Source organism: Oreochromis niloticus, linkage group LG3 (genome assembly GCF_001858045.2).
Source record: "Oreochromis niloticus isolate F11D_XX linkage group LG3, O_niloticus_UMD_NMBU, whole genome shotgun sequence".
Classification (NCBI taxonomy): Eukaryota; Metazoa; Chordata; class Actinopteri; order Cichliformes; family Cichlidae; genus Oreochromis; species Oreochromis niloticus.
In genome coordinates this window covers 4367893-4388252 of record NC_031967.2, presented here as the reverse complement: position 1 = coordinate 4388252, position 20360 = coordinate 4367893, and the positions used below count along the sequence as shown (strand labels likewise).

Sequence of the window (20360 nt, the reverse complement as noted above, 5' to 3'; positions counted from 1 at the left end):
AAACCTTTTTGGTGTGTCTCTTCTGTGGTAAAGTGTGGGTTATAGATCTGTGTGGTGTATGTATACGATTAAAAAGCATTTTAAACTGTGAAATATTCTAAGCTACTTAAGCTTGCATAAGAATAAAAATATGAAAAAAAGATGCTGAAAATGACCCTGATGTATAATAGGTTTAGATGACTTATTTTGTGACATTATCCTTCTAGAAGTATTCATTAGAAGATGGTGGACTGCAGCAACTGGACATCCCGGTATCCAGTAGGGGCCCTGGCTAAACCCCACCATGCTAAAACCAAGCCCAGGAATGGCGTGGCTACGTCTGCAGCCTGTCCACAGCTCAGACACAAGCATTTCACTACATGTTGTACTGTGTATGTGACAAATATAATATGAATTTGTAGCCACTGAGAAATGTCCACGAAAAACAACAATGTATGATTATAAGTATCTGATATTAAGAACAAAATCTGCACCAAGAAAAGATTCCCAATACATTGCACCACTACCACCTGCATCTTAGGCTGATTATTAGGCTGATTACTAAAGAGATATTGGCTCAGTGGATTCATACTGTTAAAATCAGACTCGGAGCTTCAATAGAAATGGCAATTTATCACTCCATGTATTTTTCATTCTTCAGTTCTTTTGTTTTGCTGAGACTGTCTCCACTTTATCCCCACTTTGTAACCCATCAAGGTGGGAATGGGTCAGATGATGTCCTGGTCTATCCTGCTGAAAATCTCAACAAATTCAGAACCAATATTCTTGGTGAAATTTAAACCTCTTTGTGAATGTTGGACAGTCTTTACATATTTTTTACATATTTTGTTATGATCTTTGTGCTTTCTCCTGGTGCCACCATTATCTCTGGGTCTACATTTCTAGTCTTTTTCCTTGTGTGGTTTTGTGAGAAAGCCATACGAGCAGCACGTGAGGAGGAAATGAGATGGGAAAATGTGATGTAGTTCCCTTATTAGAAATCACTTGTTCACTAATAACAGTAAAGAATGGAGCCTGTTAAGATTTGATATTGTGGGCTCATGTGAGCTGCTTGTGTATACCATGAGGTTGTTTTTATAATCCATTACACACTGTTCTTATAATTCCCACCCCCACTTCTGTAATAACAATCTAACTTCATTGTTGCAGGTGTCAGATACTCCCTGAATGACATCCTCACTGACATGGACACACGGTCAGAGCTTGCCATCTTATGGTCAGCACTGTAATGAGAGCTGACCCTGACACAGATACAGTGTCCAACCTGCATATTGCACACCACATCCTGCTCTCCTTGTCTGGTCTGTCTGCCCTTCCTCCCCTTCCATTATACAGCTGTCACAATCCTCCTAGATGACAATGACACCCCCACACCATCACCATCCGTCTTTTTTCAAACCTTGTCTCACATTCTCTCATCTTCCTATTATCGCTTCTCCAATAAGCCTTGAGGTCCAGCAGATAGGAGGGGGCCGATAGGAGGTCATGGCTGACTTTATTAAAACACGGGTGTCTATTAATCTGTAGACCAAATCACAATGAAAGCGCAGGAGTAGAGGAATATAATAAAGAAAGAAAAGGGCAAGAAGAGGCTAAGATGGAATACAAGGAAGTGATGAGGTCTGAGAAGTAAAAGGAATAATGGTTAAGAGAAAAAGGATTTTTCAACTAATTCATTCACACAATCACTTTTTTTTAAGCTGTTAGGATTTCTCTAACATTCATGCTCTGATGGATGCATCGGAGGGCAACATAGTTAGTATCTTGGATACTTCGCATGCAGACTAGAGCAAATTGGGATCGAACCACCAACCTGCCAGTTAGTAGCTGACCTGCTCTACAGCCACCCACTACAGCACCTGGTATTCCCGGGCGGTCTCCCATCCAAGTACTAACCAAGCCCAACCCTCCTTAGCTTCCAAGATCAAACAAGATCAAGCGTGCTCAGGGTGGTATGGCTGTAAGCTGCCTCTGTTGTGCTTGTTTGCATCCATCCTTTACATCACTGCCATTTTGCGGCTTTAGTTGTCTCTGGAAGCGGAATTAATGCTGCTTGATTATCAAGCCAATAAAATATGTATTCGATTCTGATGGTTGTGTCTGTGTCCCATTAACAATGGCTTTTCAAGCTAAGATGCCAGCAGCTTGGAGCTGGTTGTTTGTCTATGTAGACGGTGGATAAATCTCTGGTTTTTGACATGGAGACCAATAAGAGCTTCAGCAAATTGCCACTGGCTCTGCTTTCTCTGTTACTATCTGCGCTTTGTGTCGAAATACACACGTCCTCTTCCTCGGCCTCCTCTACTTCTCACTCTTCCTGCTCCCTCCATTGTACTCCACACACACAGCTTACCTGTATTATAGTGCTTAGGCTGATTGCAAAGTGAACTAATTATCTAAAAAAGTTTTCACATGTGACAGTGTGCCAGACAGTTGGCAAAATAGTGTAAATAATGGCCATAAATGTGTATAGTTTTGCTAGGAGTGTGTTGATCCTTTGCAAATTGAGTGTAAAGCCGTGAGTTGTGTTTACAGTTCTGCAAAAAAGAGTGCTGTGCAGTGGATTGTAGCTACAGGTTTGCAAAGTGTGTGTTACAAAATGGCAAACTGAGTGCAAAGCAGTATTTGTGCTTTTAGTTTTGCAAACTCAGTGAGTGGTTTTGCTATAAGTATTAATAGTTTTAGAAATTGTGCTATAAGAATCACAGTTAGGGTTTAAGCATTCAGAAAAAACTGTAAACCCATGCAAGGCATTTTCTTATTTTCTCTTATTTCTATTCTTTCCACTTTTGTTTTCATTCATTTGTGCACATAATTCCATAATTCATGAAGGCTAATTAATTAACACACCGTCACTGCTTTGCCTACAGTTTAATGAAAGTAAAACCATTGCTTAATTTAACTTCCTCGGCAGCTTCCAACCTGTATTTTTCTAGCTAATTGAATGGACTTGATTGTGCAGACTTATTTGGTGTAATTGGTTTGATTGATTGATTTTTTTTTTTACAGCATGCAGGTTTATCCGAGTTAGCTGAACAACTTAAGGGAGAAACACACCACTGGGTTCAAACTTCCTCTTGCTAAAGAAGTATCAAATAGATGGTTTAGGTGAATTAATGGGCTTAAATGTCATTAATAAACATAGTAGAAATTTAGTTTCAGCACTGCTTTCCAACACCAAGACTTTGACTTAAAGAGCAGAATTTACGAAATTTGCCTTCAGTATCAGTCATTTTCTCACCATAATTCCAAAACCTCTTTATAACACAGGAGACCGGTAATTTACTGCTCAAAGAACAAATGGGTTCAGTGACATTTGTAAATGAGATGGCTTACTGTACATTCTATATTCTTTAATTTAGCTTACTTGAAAAGAAAGCAAGGTATTTAATTGATAACACTCTCATAGATTGCAATGGGGTATTTATTTCTCATTTACCCTAATTGGCCTCCATTTTCATTGCTGTTTATTTGTTGTTGTTTACCGTTTAACTAAAAATAAAATGGATGTCATATTTTGCTGTAATGTGGTATTAGTTCAGCATCTTTTCAGTCCTTTGATACAGAACACTGACATTTATAACTTTTAGTGCAGAATGGCTGAAAGGTACAGTCTGGTCAAAGTCCAGAATTCAGCCCAAAATACTGCAGCACGAGAGCTGCCTGCAAACCTCAGTGTACTGCAACAACACTTTAAAGAGTGGGACAAAATTCCTCTAAAAACAATGTAGGCTACTTATAAAGTCATAGAAAAAACACAGAGGTAGTATTTAAATAGTTTTAGAACCTGGTATGGATCAGATTAATTTCTGTTAATTCCTCCTATGTAAGCCCTAAGGTTAAAAGACTTGGTACATTTTTTCCACATGACAGTATCGGGTATATGTTTATTCTAACCCATTATAGTGTGCTAGCCAGGAGGGTGTGTTCACATTCTTAGTTTTTCTGAAATGCTAAAACACATTTCCTAAAATCTCATCTCTTTTTGTCAAAACACTAAACATAAAGTGTAAAATTCAAGCTACACTCAAATAACCTTTAAATTGTCTTGCAAAACCAAACATTTGACCCAAAACTATTTTAACTTTACTCAAAATCAACCACTACTGTCAAAAGCCACACAAAACCAGCCAATGTGCAAACACAACTTAGCAACGATTACACACTACAGAAATAAATACAAAACACTGTGAGATAGCTGGAAAATAATATTTATCTATTCATTCATTTATTCTTGTACTCACATTTTAACAAAAAAAGAACTGCAGTAAAAAAAAGTTATATATACATTAAAAAATTATATATTTTTACAGCATATTCAGATGATTTATTCTGCCTCAGCATCACGCATTTGTGCTGGGTCAGGCCACAGGACTTCATCCACATCACATGCTATGGTCTCCCTTGCAAGGCAACGAGGAAAGAACCGTTTAGCATGCTGAATTCAGCCCTGGCAAGATTCCACTCCTATCTCACTACATGCTCCATTCAATGCTGAGAAAAACTCCTCAATAGGGTTCAGAAAGGAAGAGTATGGTGGAAGAAACACATTGATAAAATGCTGCACATTGTGAAACCAATTGCGTATTCTTGGACCTCGGTGAAGGCTCAAATTGGCCCAAATGATATGGGATGCTCTGCCTGCTCGCGATCTCTCTACTCAACCAAAGCATCTCGTAGACCATCCAGTATTGTTACTATAAGTTCGTTGTTGTATGGCCCAACCGTAACATGACTGTGGAGAACCCCATAGTTGCTGATGGCAGCACAGATAGTTACATTTCCACCACGCGGGCAAGGCAGTTCAATAATAATAATAATTCAGCACGTTGACCTATGACATTACGACCTTTTCTTCTCCTTTTTGCTAGATTCAACATGTACGTATGTTGTTTTTTATAATCCACTGCTGTATTTCATGCAGTCGAATTGCATTATTCTGACAGACCATATCCACAATAAGGCTACATTCACACTGCAGGCGAAAGCGCATCAAATCAGATTTTTTTGACCCTATGCGACCCATATCCGATCATGGTATGGCAGTGTGAACGGCACAAATCCGATATTTTCAAATCCGATCTGGGTCACTTTCGTATGTGGTACTGAATCCAATACATATCTGATGTTTTAGAAAGCGACTGCTGTTTGAACGGTCATGTCGCATTAAATCCGTCTTTTACGTCACTGACACAAGACAGACGCCAATTATCAGTGCCAGAGAAGCGCCCGAGAAGACATCGCGAACGCTTCCTGGCCATCCAGTGTAGATGTCAGTGAAACTGTTGGGAAGACAACGTGAACATTTTATTTGTACTGTTTAATCTGCAGATTCTGACAGAAATCTGCAACTATCCTTTGAAGCACCACTCCTCTAAAACGCCAATAAGGATAATTATTAGGTTATTTACATTATTATGTAAATAACAAAATAACTTAAAGCAAAAATTGGGAAACGTAAAGTCCGAAGTCTTTATATTAAGGGCCATTAGTCAAACAATATTGTTTGCTCTGGGTCCAAACAGAGCGCGTTGTGTGTGACATCTTCTTTTGCGCATGCGGGCCGCTTTGAGCGTTCACACTAGAGCGCGTTTGCTGTCGCATTTTATTTGTAGTGTGAACAAACAGACCAAAAAATCGGATTTGATCAAAAAATCGGAATTGAGCATTAAGACCTGCAGTGTGAACGTAGCCTAAGTGTCTCCTGGTGTTGTGAGCGCATGCGTGTTCTTCCACCCTCATGTGGCCATCCTTCAATTCTAAACAAAATACCATTTAGTTACAAGTATACTTGTATACATAGCACATGTATACATCATACTATTCATTTACAGAACTAACATTAGTTTGTTGTGTACAGAGAATCTTTGAGCTTGACTCAATGGTTAGGCCTCATGAATACATCTCTGTGGATGAAGCTGTATTCAGTCTAGCAAAAAGCAGAAGAAGAGGTTGCAACATGTGTTTTCCATTTTGAGTGGTAGTGTGTTAATGATGAAAACAGTGTGTTAGTTGTGTTTAACTTCTGTAGCCTGTGTGCACCATTCTGGGTACAAGTGCACCACAATGCTAAATGTGTTTTGTGTTTGAGAATGTGTTTAGAGTTTTGGTAAATGGGTGATTCAGATTTGCAAATGATGTCCTAACCAGATGAATAGTGTTTAAGATTTTGGCAACTGTGGGATTGATTTGATGAAAGAGTTTTCATAGTTGACAGTTTAGTTTTTACAATGGGATTTAGTGTTTTAGCAATTCTTTGCTAAGGTTTCAATTTCCAAATCTTTGTTCATTGTATTTAACTTATAATTTGAACTCTGATGAACAGGATGTAAATGCACTATCCTTTCTTAAACAGTACTTTTTTCAGTTCAGTAATTATTACAGTTTTTCTCAAATGCTAAAACACATTTCACAAACGTTCCCACCATGTTCCACAATGTCTAAACACAACACCCTTTTCTAAAGCTACATAAACACAACCACACCTTCCCACTGCAAAACTCAAACTTTCACACCGAAAGAGCAGCCCGGAGCTTTCAAAAATGTAAACACTATACACATCATTACACAATACAGCAAAACAACTGAAAACACAATGCTCAATTTGTGAGAAGGTTCTTTGTTTCATAAAAGCCAATGCATATTTTTAGAAACTATACAGTAACGGATAGTGGTAGATCTCTGCAGAGGATTAGGCATTTAGATTTGTGAGTTTCATATGAAGTGTATAAATCTATAGAAAATCCTGCATGTACATACACTACTGTAACACAAGGAGACGTTGGGTGTTGTAAGACCCAAGGACAGCATGCCGGTGGACAAGCCCCTCCGAACCCATGGCCGCACAAAGAGTAATATTACCCCCCCGTTGGCCAGGGACCTCAGTGATGGCTCTTTGGCCAATGATGTTACGGCCTCTTTGCCTTCGTTTCTGCAGGTTGAAGCCTCATCCAGGAAGAGGTACTCGTGAGGTCTGGCCATCGCGTCCAACTGTAATATCCTCTGTGAAAATGTGAAAGTGTACAGGTGTTCAGAACAACAGTCAATCAGGTAGCACAGTATTGTCCAGAAGTAATGTAGGCCACTGAGCAACACAGTATGTCCACTAACTGTACTGTGAACATGGATGTATACTTACTTGCACATACTCGTAACGTAGGTCTTTGTGTCGTGCAGAGTTGCGATCAAAGGGAACCCTATAGACCTGTTTCATCCGCGTCTTTTGGCGCCGGAGAACTCGGTCTATTGTGGCCAAGCTGACATCGTCAATGCTCTCAAAGTTGACCTTATCGGCAATGACTTTGTCTCTGATCTCCCGGAGTCTGATGAGGTTGTTCCCACGAACCATATCCACAATGAGGGTTTCTTGTGCGGCTGTAAATATGGCAACCATCCCACCTCTATGTGGCATTCTTTCAACTCTAAAGAAAGAAACGTGTTGTCAATTGACATGTGTTACAATACAGTCACAACTGATTTGGTCTCCTCTTCCTCGTTGGCCTGCTTCTCTTCTTCCAGGGCCAGCTCTTGTCCCTCCTCTGCATCGAATTCCTCTTCCCCTGACTCTGCCTTCATCCATTGTGTTTGTTTGGAATCTGCACTCTGAACTTGCTTTTATACATGTGTTCACAGCATTAACAACAAGTGTCTTTAATTTTGAGTCGTTGTGTGTAATGAATGACGCCAGGTATGTTCATTGTGTTCAAATATTGCTGACTGTGGCAAGCATTTTGCATCACATGAGCTTTCATTTGAGAATATGAGCAGAGTTCTTTTGCAACTTGTGTCTTAGCAAGGCAAAATGTGGTTAGATTTGTGACAACGGAGGATTGTGTTCTGTGAATTGTGTCTTCATGTGACATGTATTTATGATATTGGTAAATGATGGCTAGATTTAGTAAATGTGTTTAAACAACTGGTCATTTGGTTTAGAGGATTGGCTTTTGTGTTTTAGCATTTGAGAAAAACTGTAATGGATTTCAAATTCAGAGCACTATGTAAAAATCTTTTTTCTTTTTTCTTGTTTTTGTTTATAGTAAGTGCTTCTATATGTTTTTTATGCCTCAAAGGCAGAGGAGATACACATTATTTTCAAGCTTTTGACTTTTGTATAAATTATTTGTAATATTTTAGGAAGAAACGCTTGTGTTGCATAGCAGAATTATTTTAAAAACTGTACTTCTTTGTCTATTTGAACATTCTTTTTTGTTTGGCTTTTGTTTTTTTTAATCTAAAAATAGATAATTATTAAAATGTTGCAAAGTAAGACAATCTCTTTTATTTTATCTCAAACAGCATTCTTTGATAAAGCTATATTTTCTCCTTGCCTTTCTGTAAAAGTTACCACACGCAAGTGACCCAGTGCACTAGTTTCATGTGCAAATGAAGTAGACTTCCAGGATGAAAGAGTGCTTCTTTGTTAAAATCTGCAACAGACGGTTGGTGTCAGGCAGTCAGCTGCCATTTTGAGCAAGGGCAGGTGGGGCAAGCTGCCATAATGACTGTTTGATGATGAGTCTATTTAATTATCATTAGCTTGAGCACACATCCCCATTGCCTTTATGGATCCCACGGAGGTAATCAGACAGGTTTCGAGAGGAACTTATGAGAGGAGTTAGAAAGGGGGGGGCAAGGGGCAATGGGAAGACAAAGAAGAACAAAGGAGAAATGAAAGGAAAAAGGGTGAGAAAGACAAAAGATGAAAGAAAGGAAAGAGGAGGAAAGAAGATGGGATAGTGCAAAAAATGAGAGGAGGAAATGAGATGAGAAGATAAAAAGACAGGAGATTGTTCAGAAGAGTAGAAGTTTTAAGAAGCAGAAGGTGAGAAGAGAGAAAGAAAACAGATGGGGATGGAGATAATGAGAGAGGAGAGGTGAGGAATCAAAGACATGAGGGGAGAACATAGGCTAGCAAAAGACACACGATGGGAAAAAAGGACAGAGAAGAACAGAAAAGCACACGACTCAGAAGAGGAGACAGAACAAAAAAAAGACAGAAAAGCATACAAAGAAAAGACGAGATCTGGAAGAAGGTATACAAAGTCAGTTCAAAAGAAAAAGAAGGAAATAGAAAATGTACAAAAAATCAAATCGATAACAGAAAGAACAGTAGATCACAAAAAAATGCCAAACAAAACTGTCAGTCTCTGAGTGTGATTCTAATAATTAGACTGATTAAAGAAGTGGCACAGTGCAACTGTTCACGCTCATCATTCACCTAATTTACTACACTCTACTTAGCTTACTAACATGCCTGAGAGGGTAACAAAAGAGACTCCCAGCAGCACGCACACAAACACACACACACACAGTGAGCGTTTTGTCGCATGTGGTGATGTGGCCTACAGCTAAGAGGTCTTAATGACGTTTTTTATTTTAGTTTTCTTTCCTAATAGACCGAGGAGAGAGAGCATCGTAGTAGGTCCTTTATCGTCTTGCAGAAGGCAATTCCTCATACTTTTATACAGTGACTAAACTGTCAAAGTCCAGATGAAAAACATTCTCTACAAGTATTGGCTGTAGCCATGAGCAACTTGCAGTGCCTTTATTGGATGGGACATAAAAAGCGGCAGAGCCGACACTGTGAAAACACATCCAAGCACTCCACTCTTATGAACTGTCTGGATGCCGGGAGCTTCACCCTGACTTTGAAATAAATTCAAGAAAATGGGATTGCTTTTTGTGACTTAAGGTAACTGGAACAGTATCAACAAAACAAGCCCTCCAAGGTACATGCAAGGTGCAAGTAAAAGACAAAAAGAAGACATTGCCATAAGGCCAAGAGCTGGCAGCCTGTCGCAAACATTTTCTGCGACAAGCAGCCGCCGTCCCACTCTATTACAGTAATGCTTTACTAGCACACTATGCACAATTCACACTGCACTTATAAGACCTTACTAGTACAGCATGTAAATGCAACAGTGCTTGGGTTTGTACAAAGCATACTTTTAATAATCTGCTGGTGATTCCTGAATTAAAGATGAGACTCATGCTCCTTTCACAGCTACGTCAAATAAGGACACAAAGTCATTATCAATAGAGTTCCATATAGTTCTAAATAGCGGCTGTGAGCCATACAAACCATTCACTGAACATCTTTTGAATGAACTACAATGCTTATGCAAAACAAAAAGCACATGCAGGCCTTGTTATAATGGTAGTGGTCCAAAACCAGTGCACACAAAATCTTCAGAAAAAGTCCAAATGAAATCACATAATAGGAGTTTGGGGCTCTAAGACTGATTGTGTTACTTTTCCAATTTGGGGCCACCTACCCACTGCAGCAGATAATTTTAATTATCTCTATCCATGCACTTTTTTAACACATCAAAAAGCATGCTCATTTATTTTCCTTCTTTCATACATGTGAGGACCGTTTGTGGTCGCAGCAGGTTAGGAAGAATATTCAGAGCATCCCTCTCTGAGGAAGGATTTTCCAGTTCCTTCTGACGCTTATCCCTTATCCCTATAGCAAGAGCTGGGCATGGCATACTTTGGGGTCTCCCACTAGCTGGATGTGCGTGGAAGTTCTCCAGAGAATACCACCAAAAGGAATTCTAATCTGAGAACCACCATAGTTGGCTCTTTTTGAGGCAAAAGAGAAGTGGCTTTCCTCCAGGCTCTTAATCTGAGGTGGGGTGAGGAGCACCAACAGCCTTTTGAACAAATTAAATAAAAGCCCTGTTATTTAAAATACCTAGGGCTTTTTCCATTTTTGTTTCTGTATGTTGCTATTTGTAATGCTAGTGCAAGTAGATGCAGTGCTGCAGGTTTTCATCTCATACGCGTGCTGTTTTTCTGTTGTTTTTTTTTTTACCACTACTTGCTATTGATTCCCAGTAATCCACTAACAACTGTTTACTGTGGCAGAGTGCTAGAGGCTTTACATTGTGTTAGCCCACGCTTGGATGTGCCGCACTGCACACAGGACCATCTATCTTTCCTGTAATACACAAGTCAGTCAGAATAGTAGTTTTATTTATTATTTTTATACTATTTATTTTTTGCTTATAGGGTATCGAAAAGCTAAACCAGAAAAATATTGTACACAGTCTATTATAGTCATATTCTGAGGCATGCAGTCCCAGGGGTGATTAAATGGGCTTTGAGATTGTGTATATGGTGTATGGGAACTTGTTCCTATTGCCTGTTGCCTCTGGTACACTGAGTTAAATTGTACAGCTCCCTTTATCTTTGAGTGCCAATAGAGATGAAAACAAAATGTGATGTAATGGCCATAGTTTCCTTAAACAGATCTAAATATAACTGTATAGTGTAGAATTATAGGGACTATTTTACATAACCATCATCTTGTCATTGCATTAATTATCATTTCATCCAAGCATTTATTGAAGCTGCTGGCGTTATGTTATAATTTATATTATAGGGGTTATCATAATCAAATATTAACATGTTTATTATAGGTGCAGTTATAACTACTTTAAAATGATTGAGTTAAATATATATATATCATAACTCATATGCTGAGTATATTGGTATAGTAAAATAGTAGCTGAGCAAAGGCCTGAATGTATTCAGCTTCTTGTGGTATTTGAGTTTGCTTAGTTACAGGTGACGGAAGGATGTCCAGTCCATGGTGACCTCAAAGGCCTTAGGTCATCACTATATTCGGAAGAGTATGCCACAAGGAGGAACCTCTGTGTTTGCATTTAATTCTTAAAATACATGAATGTTCTGTACATGCAAATTATGTGCTTGTAAACGCAAGAAGGGGCGTTACAATACCCTGATGCTATAAAAGCAATCTAGAGTGTATTTTGGGCAGAGATGTACAACTGTTTTGCAGTTTGCACCTCTCCACGCTGCGTGCATTCATTAAAATCAATTGTTTGAACGACCTTTTCTGGACCATCATTGTTTTACTCTCATCCTCAATTTCGGACCCGTAACATTTGGTGCATTTGGCCGAGGTTGAGGGAGAAAAGTTGGAGGTTGAGACTGAGAGGGTCCGAGGCGCTCGAACAAGCAGACACGAGTCAGTGGTCGAAGTGAGTGGACATAAGCCGGCTTATTCAAAGGTAAGGCACTACCTGTTGAATTATTTCCAAAATGTGCCAGATTGGACATGAGAAATTAAAGTCTACTTACTGAAATTACTGGTAAATGTCTCTTTTGATTTTGGTGAAAAATCTCATGAGAATTGAAGTTGAAGTAATGATAATGAAACGTTGAAAATAAGTAAAGAGAATAAGAGAAAATAAGTAAAGAGAATAAGAGAAAATAAGTAAAGAGTAAAGAGAATAAGTGTATTTAAAGCAGTTGGACTGCAGAGTGAATTTAGGTTATAGGTTATTGGCGAAGAGTTTGTGACAGTTAAGTCTTAATTGAACATAAAGCCGGGCTTGGACATCAATAAGATTGCTTGTGTAGTTTTATGGGGTGTTTTCAAAGTATTATAAATTATTCTAGAACGGCAGTTGGACTGCTAAGAAGTGTATTGCTCAGACGTAACGGTTGCCAAGGTCAAGGACGCTTAGACCTTGTCCTCAGTTGAGGGATAGTCAGTTGGTCACTGTGGAGCTTGGGGCACTCCAGAATAACTAGTGGTTGGACCACTTTGCCGTTTGGAACGGTTTATGCACTTTTTTGGGTAGTAAAGGTTGGACCTTGGGCGTTGGACGCTTTTAAATTGACTTAGGAACTTTAGCAATTAGACCAGACACAGGTTGGACCTGATACTGGGTCATTGATTATCAAAAACTTGGAGTTTGTCCCTTGGAGGGTTAATTCAAATTTTGTCTAAATTATGTAGGTTGTGCAATTTAAGGCCTTGTAAATACTATTTAATTTATCAGACGTCTCTATGTTATAATTTCTTTGTTTGTGTATAGGCTTTGCCTGTCACAGGCACTGCAGCCGGCTGGTTATTTTGAGAGTGTGTCTGTGTTTATGTAAATGAGATGCTTGCGACTTATTTAGACTGACATTTCCTGTTTACTAATGAGTAACTAGTGACTGACTGCAGAGCCTGGGTTAAGGACGACTTCAATCTGTGTTTTAAGGGAAGAAATGCAGTTTATGTTTATTATATTTGTGTGACTGTTGTTGATTATGATAAGTATTTCATGATAACTGTAGAATATGAGTATGGGGTTTGCTTGACACGTGTCTGTACTAGGTAAAACGGTGTAAGACTGATAGGAAGTTTATAGAGACTGCTAGACATTGCTGATGCATGTGCTTAAGACGCTGATTTTGTTTATTACAATATGTAAGTAAAGTTTTATTTCTTGCCATGACTGTATGACTTTTTGAGGGGTTTTGAGATAGGATACATAAACTGTTGATACTTAAGACCGTTACCTGGGTTCTGAGAACTGAAATTGAATTTGAGATAATTTAATTAATAAAGATGTCTGTAAGCGATGTGTGTTTTGGGGTGTCGAAGTAAGATGTTTTAGGATTTTTAGATGGGTTTTGTTTCAGTTTGAGATAATATATACAGTTACATTTTCTGTGTGTGTTGTTGAGTGACAACAGGCGCAGTTTAAATTGGGCGCTGTTTCTTCCTGTTTTTAGTTTCAAAACACAAAGGCTGTTAGATTAAAATTTACTGTGAGTAACGGTTTGACTCTTGACTAGGGAAATAATATGCTTACTTTTGGGTCTATGAAGATATTTGACTTTGAGTGATGTTATGAGAGGTTTCAGTTTTCTTTTTCTTTTTTCTTTTGACTTGCTCTTTCTGATCATGGAAGGCATGTCCAAAATACTCGTATGAAAGCGTATTTGGAGTGATTTTAACTGTGTGAATGCTGTCAGTATTTGATTTGAGTGACTCTGTGTGATTTGTACTAAATAGTAAATAAGTCATAATAACACTAGGGAGGTTCATAGTAGAATGAGTGAAAAAGTAGAAGTTTGAGAGAAAAGGCAGTGTGTGTGAGATGATTATGAAAGTATTGTGTGAATGATGTCACAAAAAACTGACAAATGCAAAAACTTAGTATATTTAAAAGTGTGTGTGTGAGAAGAGGGTGTATTGTTTTTAGACCAAGACTTAGTAAAACTAAAAGAGGGTTTGTAGACTGTAAATATGAAAAAACAAGTGTTTGATTAATTTGTAGAAACAGGAAAAAGAAACAGGAAATACTGTGCTGCTGTGTGTGTGAGAGGAAGGTGTGTGTGTGACTGATGATGTCAGGGGAGCACCCAGAGAAATGGACAGAGTTAAATTCTAAAAAGATGAAGCAAATCGAGGTTTTAAGATAAAAAAAAATGAATATAATACTAATTGTATGCTCTAGTGTGTTAATACAGGTGGGCGTCTCTCAACTTTGCAATCTTGAGTTCAGCAGCAGAAAAGTAGATTAAAAGAATTGGGAGAATAAGCCAGTTTTTGGCTCGAAATTGTGTGGCTGGATCTCTCACTTTGTCCCTGAAGCGGAGAAGACGTTCAAAGGACAGTTAATCACCTGATGAAGACAGATAGAACATCGTGGACTTGAATACAGCAGGCAAACGACAGTGCCACTGATCCATTAACACTGATGACGACTGACGACCAGCAGCAGCATGTAAGACTAATGCAACATGTACTGTGAAAATACAGGCTGGGCAGTTGAACAGTGGGATAAAGAATTGTGGAAGAGCACTGGACATTGAGTGATATTTTGCCATGCTGGGACTTAATCTGGGAAGAAAAGATTGAAAAGATGAATGGAGAAGAAAACAGAGCAAATGAAAATAAGACTGAAGGAAGAGGAAATACTGAAAGATCAAAACAGAGAAGAAACAGACTGTGTTTGCTGGGCTCTGAAGCCCGAACAGGACACTGTGAATGAAAAAGGACCAGTGAGAGATGAAGCTGGACGAGTTTGACTGCGAGAATATAGGATATAATTGGATTGAAAATTGAACCCTGAACTCGTGATAGTTTAGGGATGTCCACCACATCACAACAAAGAGGTAGACAATACAAAAGGTAAAGATAATCAAAATAACCGACAATTATATTAATGAATAGAAAACACACATACAAATTGTTACATGTGAGATTATTTTTGAAATGAATCAGAAGTGAGATAGTTTGAATCTAGAGCTCAGTGAAAAGATGCATAAATTAAATATGAATACATGAAAATGCAATAAATACATAAGGATGCAATGAAGAAAACAGCTTACACTGCATTTACATGACCACATAACGCAAGGAAGAACACGCTTACATACATGACATAATTGGTATTTTTGACTAGAAAAAGAGAAACGGGTCATTTAAGCACTTGTGATAATAATGAAAATGTCTTAGTTTTGTTATTTCAGGAGTAAAGCAGACTTGGACCGGCTCTCCACAGCAGCAGTCGGAAGAAAGTTAGAGGTTAACATCTATGGATAAGTTAAGGCAAGTTTCTGGTTGAATTGTTCACAGCATGATGTGTCCAGGAACCTGAAAAGCAAGCCCCAGCTCCTGGCTGAAGACCAGGAGGGCGGTAATTTAAGGTGGGAAATCAAAATGTGGGTTAGTAACTCGGGGAAAAAGAAAACTGACTGCTTAACCGGAGAGTTGGGAAGAAGTCTGGGAGACTGTGAAGTCATAGATGCAAAATAACATATACCCATACACACACAAACAGAAAATGCATTAACCTTATAAAGACAAGCTCCTGAAGCTTAATGAACAGATATTGATTAAAAACCTGGCTAAGAACATAAGCATATGCAATGAAGATCTGCTTGCTGCTTGTATGAGTGAGAGAATGGTGTGAATGGTTAATACAATTGATGGAAAGATTTAAAAGAGATGGAAAAAAACAAAACAAAAGAAAAGTGTTTATAAGAGTGACTCAGGAGTGCTCTTGCACTGATTGATCAAAGTAAGTGATTAGTATAGAAAGAAAATGAAAATAATTCAATAATGTGATAAAGTTTAAACATGTATTTCTTTTGCCAAGTTAAATTGTTGAGATATGGCTGAGTATGGAAAAGTTTGAGAGCTCGTGTGAATGTGGACAGAGGAGCTTGCTGTGTGTGTGTGATTGAGGCCTTAAAGGAGGGTAGATTGTTCAGAGGTGCAAATTTGATTAGGAGGTTTATAAATTAGTGTTGACACATTGTTGTAAGGTGTTAGGCTGAATCTGAGTATGGTAAAGTGCTTAACCGGGGTTATTGTTGTGTACGAAACGGTGTAGCTTTTGGCGAGGTTTTCGGTGTGTTGAATGGGTGAAATTTAAGATGGTTTAAGATTTTTGGGGCTGTTGTTTTTCATTTTAATAGAGGGAGTTTTGATAAATATGGACAGGTCTAAAAGGGCCCATAGTTTTTATAACAGTGCACTTAGAAAAAACCTGTCAGGTGATTTTGTTTTGTACTTTGATGAGCTAACAATCAGCTCTCTTTTTTTTCTCATTTTTGCTCTAAGCAGGCCTGGAAGAGAGTGAACTGACGGCGCGGACAAATTACCAAGTAAGGATTGCAGCGAGTCAATCCAGTCAAAAGTATAGAGAACTATTTTCCTAAAAAGGAAAAACGAAATAAAACAAATGATTGAGCTCATTTTGCTGATGTGGAGCATCTGATCACGTGCGCAGAAGGCTGCAGATCAGCAAAAATATCATGTGTGAATGCATGGGAGTGAATGTGAGTGATGGGACCAAGAGGGGAAATAAATAAAAGGTTGACAAACAGGACAAGTGGGAGACTTAAATCTGGGGATGCTGATTTTGGGATATTGATGTGTGCGTTGAGAAAATTATTTATTGGGGTTGGATTATGTTATTACATTATAGGATGCTAAATGCTAAAAGGGAAACATTGATGTAACTTAAGTTACCATGAACGGAGGGGACACATGATTAATAACTGTTCTGTGTAAGTTTATTTTGGGTTATAACACAGGTTGGATCATCAGTGGAGAAAGTGAGTATAAAAGGTGATGTTCTGGTTAACACACAGGCTTTTGTTTATAGGACGTTCCAAGGATGCAGGCTGTGGATGGAGCCAAGAAAAGATTTGACATAATGATTAATTTGATTTCATTCCTTAAAAACAGGTTTGAAGGTCCGGAGCATGTAGACTTAATATGATATGACTAACCTTTTTTAATGCCCTAACCTGAGTGAAGGATTTTGAGTTTGTAACACATGAGATGTGTCACAAAAAGGGGGAGTTACAGGATTTAAGGTTTAATTTGAAAGGGGTTTTAGGATTACTTGATGATGTTTAGGTTTTTTGATAATTTAGGTATGGTAAAACTGAGGCAGAAAGTGTTATTTTCAGGTTATTTTTGATTTCTAGAATAAGAGGTTATAATTTAGGCGTGCACATACAGATATGTCAAAGGAAAATTGTATATATGTTATCAGCTACATGAAATGTGTCTACGTGACGTTTACCTAATAACTTATGTGATGATAAAGTTGTTTACCGACTAGCAGCTTGCTCTCTTCTTGAACCTACAGACTTAGAAAAGGGGAACTTCAGCTCTGAGTTCTGAGAATAACTCTGGTATTTTTATAAGTAGACAGGAAACACGTCGAGACCGCCGTATAGGGCAAATGTGTTAGAGCTTGTAATTAAATGTGGGCTTGAAAAGAGGAAGCAAATTTGGTACAGGACGTGCTTGAGATGATCAGATGAGAGAAAGGAGAAGAACAGAGCACAAATACACCGAGTTGTTTATATTACAAAGAAGATCAAAAGCTTGTTAGACACAGGTTATAATGGAAGCATAAAAGGGATGAGAGGAACTTTACATAACATAGAAATCCTGCAACAATTCGTAAATTGCCCAAACACAGTGTTCAGACCGGATATGCGCTACCCGTTAAAGGGGGCGAAGAAATCAGGCCTAAGTTTGAAAAATGAAATGGGTTAACTCGATAGAGGATGTTTCCAAAGGTAGAGAAAATAATGTAGGACCTTTTACCAGGAGAAAGCTAACTGTATCTTTTACACTTTACAGTGTGCATTGAGGGAAGTCAGGAATAGTTTAAATTAGGATTGAAAAAATTAAACTAGGTGAAAAGGGGGTGTAGCAAGTAGATTTAGGGCAGTTCACAGCCTGGCGTAAACGCAAGGTGCCGTCACACAGCTTAAGTTATTTGTTTGATTTATTTTATGACAAAATAATACCAGTAATATTGTTTACAGGGTTCATATTGCATTGCATAGGTTTGTCATCACATTCATTCTATTCACAGGTTTAGTTCATTTTATACACATTGCATATCTGTGCTTGTTTAGAGTTGATGTTCTATCCAAGAGGGTTTTAAGCTTCACTGGTGAGAGTGTCCAGGTGATACATGTTGAGGGAAGATGAGAACATAGCAGGTGAATTGCATGCACGCTTACAAACACACATGATTTAAATATAGGCCAGGCCAAAGGCCTGGACTTGATGCAGCTTTCAACTTTACAGCTCCTAACTTGCAGGAATGGCGGGGAGTGTAATGAATGAATGCAAGACATGCTTACAGACACAAACATGACAGGGGTTTATTTTACAGGGTAAAGGTGGACCACAGGTTGCTTTGTTTCTGCTTAGCAACTACTGAGGTAAATGGTGTTAAAGATAAATATGCAATAAGTGAACAGGAAATGTGTGAGGGTGAGCCGGGTGAAACAAAATGTTGTAGATAATGGAAACTTGTCTAACGGGCATTAACAGTAACCTTGGCATGTTATGTATATGCTTGAGGCCAAAAGAGGCGTAAATCCAGATAGAAAACTTTGAAGTGTGCTTTTTAGCGGAGATTTAGGCTGACATGGGGATGGTGTGCATTTTACTTGGGTTGTGTTTAATAAGACTAAAAGCGTTGCTCACACACATAAAGAGTATTGAGATTAAATAAAGTTAATATAATGGATAGAGCCCAGAACAGGATAATACATAAGTAAAATCAAATGTAATGTTTGATTTCACTTTATAGGGAAAATAATTAGCCAAGAAATGTGTATTGAATTCTCCACATACTTTGAAACTGCGCAACTCTGAGTGGGCCATGCAATCAAGCAACTGTTACATATTTGCATTAAACTAGCCAACATAGACTCACCACCACATGATGTTGCCCTGCAGCGGGGGCAGAAAATCATTTGCAAACCAGGGATCTTATGTTGATTATCATATTCTTATTTATGTACACACACACACACAGAAGGGAAAAATTTCAAAACAAAAAACAACTTTGCTTAACCTGTCAAGCACAGGAGCAAAATAAAAATCTCTTTGGGCTCTGTTAAAATTTCTTTAGTAAAAGTGTAAAAGGCCAAACCTAAGAGGTTGGGCAACCCGGAAAGTCCCTCCAGTATCAGGAGTTAATAGTCAGGAAACATTCTTCACTTTAACGCGTTTCTTATGAAAAACCACTGACTCATAGATGCAGATAGACATACAAGTGCACATACATCCAGATGTGCATTTAGACATTAAAAGTGTAGAGACATGTACACACAGATTGGCAAACCGGTACAGAGTCTAACTGAAGAGCTTAACAAAGCAGACGTGGCAGTAGGGTTTGTGATTTTGCCTGATATGATATTGGGAACCAACTTTGAATAATGACAGGAACCTGAGATGAACACAGTAGGTTAGTAAGGTGTAGCAGAGAGAGGGTCAGAGCGAAGGTAGTGGACCTGGGAATAGTGTAGTGACGTCTTTGGAAGACGTCAAAAGGGGGAATTGTAGAATTATAGGGACTATTTTACATAACCATCATCTTGTCATTGCATTAATTATCATTTCATCCAAGCATTTATTGAAGCTGCTGGCGTTATGTTATAATTTATATTATAGGGGTTATCATAATCAAATATTAACATGTTTATTATAGGTGCAGTTATAACTACTTTAAAATGATTGAGTTAAATATATATATATCATAACTCATATGCTGAGTATATTGGTATAGTAAAATAGTAGCTGAGCAAAGGCCTGAATGTATTCAGCTTCTTGTGGTATTTGAGTTTGCTTAGTTACAGGTGACGGAAGGATGTCCAGTCCATGGTGACCTCAAAGGCCTTAGGTCATCACTATATTCAGAAGAGTATGCCACAAGGAGGAACCTCTGTGTTTGCATTTAATTCTTAAAATACATGAATGTTCTGTACATGCAAATTATGTGCTTGTAAACGCAAGAAGGGGCGTTACAATACCCTGATGCTATAAAAGCAATCTAGAGTGTATTTTGGGCAGAGATGTACAACTGTTTTGCAGTTTGCACCTCTCCACGCTGCGTGCATTCATTAAAATCAATTGTTTGAACGACCTTTTCTGGACCATCATTGTTTTACTCTCATCCTCAATTTCGGACCCGTAACAATAGCCAACTTACACCACAAAGAAAATGGTAGAAATTTTTAAAAAGCAGCAGTGACAGCCCTGGGAGGCACAGCAAAAG

At 38.4% G+C, this 20360-nt stretch overlaps 1 protein-coding gene and 1 pseudogene across 6 annotated transcripts in view; one reads left to right on the top strand and one right to left on the bottom strand.

Annotated features, from left to right (window-relative positions):
* Nucleotides 1–20360, top strand: part of sorcs2 (sortilin-related VPS10 domain containing receptor 2) — a 379862-nt gene that overhangs the window by 229635 nt on the left and 129867 nt on the right. The gene's annotated exons all lie outside the window — the stretch shown is intronic.
* On the bottom strand, nt 1848–1966 carry LOC112846576 (uncharacterized; annotated as a pseudogene).